The sequence below is a fragment of the Lygodium microphyllum genome, chromosome 4 (assembly GCF_053477565.2).
Source record: "Lygodium microphyllum isolate KBCC chromosome 4, Lygodium_microphyllum_v1.1.10, whole genome shotgun sequence".
NCBI lineage: Eukaryota > Viridiplantae > Streptophyta > Polypodiopsida > Schizaeales > Lygodiaceae > Lygodium > Lygodium microphyllum.
The window spans coordinates 87,588,414-87,591,610 of NC_141138.1; the positions used below are offsets into that span (position 1 = coordinate 87,588,414).

The 3,197-nt window shown below is 37.9% G+C and overlaps 1 pseudogene; it reads right to left on the reverse strand.

The window, feature by feature from the left end:
• Nucleotides 1–1,776: 1,776 nt before the first annotated feature.
• On the reverse strand, nt 1,777–2,645 carry LOC148037272 (transcription initiation factor TFIID subunit 7-like; annotated as a pseudogene).
• Between the last annotated feature and the right edge of the window lie 552 nt (nt 2,646–3,197).

Below are 3,197 nucleotides of genomic sequence, written 5' to 3' on the forward strand. Positions count from 1 at the left end.
ATATATGGCGAATATTATGTGGGCACAAAGGGAGAATAGATGAGAGAAAAGAAAGATGTAGAGAGAGAGGTAGTGAAATTGGCAACACACTAGGGACTGGAAGATGGGCCAGTCCCCCCCCTTGTGGAGTTATATTATTGACAAGGAGCAAGCTCCTCCATTACACATAAGCCAGTTCTTACTTGTAGATCTTGGAAACAAGATCACGGTTCCTTGCACGGTATACAACCGACTAACACTTGGACAACTTGGAAGTTGGCACCTTTTGATCCTTCTTGAGCCTCCTTCTCTCTTACACAATATTTTTAGGGCTCTCCTCTTGGCACTTGATTTCAGCAAAGCTTCCGTAGCACTGCACCTTCTCTTCTCCTCTTGGAACTTGATTTCAGCAGAGCTTCTGCAACACTTGATTTCAGTAGGGCTTCCGCGGCACTTGTACCTTCTCTTCTCCTCTTGGATACATGCAAAGTGATGCTTCCTTCACCCCTCACTTACACCCAAGGAGAGCCTCCTCTTTTATAGGCTTTCAAAAGCTTCTCTTCTTGGAGAGAGAGTTTAGTTGATCTTCATACAAGATGTGGTTGTTCCACTCTGCAACACTAATTTCAAGATATGTCTTTATGTGTTGTTTGGATGAAAAAACGTCCAACACAAAAGTTGTAGATCTTGCTGTTTCCGATAACCCATGTGGCTTGTTTTTAGAGATCATTTTTCTATTGTGAGATATTTTAAAAAAGGATTTTCCAAAAAAATATCTTTTTAAACTATACTCTTAACTTGTGGTCCATGCAACCACCTTGAGTCATAGATAATGAGAGTTCATTAGATTGCCTTGGGCCTCAACCTTAAGATTGAATTCCACACAAAATCTTGTGTCATTTTAGACCTTAGAAAGAGAAAATCACTTCTCTCCTCACTTCCAGAGGATCACGTCTCTTGTCTTTCTTAGTGAGAGAATTCCCTCTCTCATCTTTCTTAATGAAAGAAAAGACCTTAAACCTTGACTTGTAGGGGAGAGGATGACCCCAAATGAATGCAATGCTCATTACACACAAGTTAACATTCCCAAACATCCCTAGATGCACACATAAATACATATACACAATGCTAATGCACTTCCTCTTCTTAGAACTCAATCCATCTTCATTTATGTGTAACTCCTTGGTTCTTGTGTACAATCTTACACTTGGCAGACACTTCTTTTCCCCTTCATAACTTGTAATGCATGTACCAAATATCCCTATCACAGTGCTCTGATTACCCCATTAAGTGATGCACTAGGAATACTGGTCTCTAAATGGTCTCATGGCCATGCTAGATCATCATCAACACTTAAAACAAAAGTGAGTCATTAATTTATTGACATGAATTTATTAAAGTACCCTTGAATCATTAGTTTCTTTTGACTCTCTCTTAAAAATCATGTACACAAAAATAAATTTCTTCATTTCTTTAGAAATGCTAACATGACTAACCATCGGCACAGGCCAATCTCTAGCATCAGCAATGCATACTATATTCTGACCCTTGAATTGAAATGCAAGGTTCTTCTTAACAAAATCGGAAAGAGGTCTAATCTTGTAATGCCAAGGCATGCCTAAGATAACATCACAGTTACCTATGGGTGCAAGTAGAAAAGATTCTTGGTTGTGGTAATCCCCAATTCTAAGATTCAACTTCCTTTGAATAGGAGTAGAATTGGTTGTAAGTCCTTCAAATGTTGAACCTGATCCAATTGGTGTTCTCAATCGATCCGATGGAATTTGTAGCCTTTCATCAGTATCTGCTAACACAAAATTATCTATGGACCCTGGATCAAAGAGTATCAAAACTCGTTGATTGTTGAGTGTCCCCAACCCTTTAAGAGTTGTCTTTTCTTCTCATTTGAACGAGTGTTAGCTTGCACATCCAAAACAAAATTTGAGGATGGCGAAGGAGGATCTTTAACCACATTTGCTTCCTTCCTTTTGTGAGGACAATATGAACCTTATAGATTTATTAGCTTGATCATTTGTATCTTCTTTAAAGATGGTTAGGGTGAGCGAGAATGTCATTGTTAAGTCATAATCATTGGAATCATTCTTGTCATGTTGAATCATTAGGACCTTCAATAGTGGACTTGCTAGGACTAATAGCTACGACCTTCTTTGTAGTGGACTCAAGCGATTTCTCTTCGTCATCAACATCTTCCTCTTGTTCCACAATTTCAACGTTTACATCTTGTGTTGTTCTTTTTGCCAAGATGTTCACTAAATCATTTTCAAATTATTGGACCACTTTAGGATTTAATTCTTGGAAAATTTTGCCTTCAAGCATCTCTCATTGGAAGGGTTATCCCATATCTAAATTCAAAGCTTTCAAGAAGAGCATCCTTCTCCTCTTTCATTATGATGATCTGACCACTACCAGCTACTTTGATTAGCACATTATCATCATAGGTCTTGTAAGATTATAGAACACAAGGCATATCCAACAAGGATGTTGGAAACACATCATTTCCAATCTTAAAGTTGCCAACCCTTCCATCCTCTAGAAACCACAAGTCAATCGACTTGTCTTTGACAGGCACAAGATTCTCACTTAGAATATGCTCTAAGTGCTCAGCCAACAAAAGGGGGCCTGCAAAGAATGAAATGCTTCTCCATCAGCAAAATTCTCTCCCTCACACACATAGAAATCAAGCGGGTGCTAATTTTATGTGTATGTTGTTGCATGAATCAAACAATATCAGGGTATGATTGGAAATGCAATTGCCACTAGCCATCTAAAAGAACTTAATGTTGTTGAGCTTGTATAAGCACTTGACTTACTTATTAACCATTTATAGATGACACGTGACTACTGATGTAGTTTGTAGCATTTAGACTCTTTCATCATTCTGTGCCAAATTTAATATTCTCCGATTGTATTGTGAAGACGCAGGTCCGAATTGAAGAGAGGCCTCCATCAATGGATTTTTAGTGTATTTTTGGTGTTCTTATTGATCTGGTATATGGAGCATTTGTTGTCCTACATTTGGTTTAATCCAAGATGGAAAGACAAGTTTCAAGAAGTATTTAGACTAAGCTTTATTTGATGTGAATGTTTTGTGATCATATCTCTTGGTGAGGCAAGTGCAACACAAATGGGACAGAATATGAGCCTTATAAATTTTACTTTTATTTTTTCACTTAATCTCTTTTGTAGCCACAAGCTCT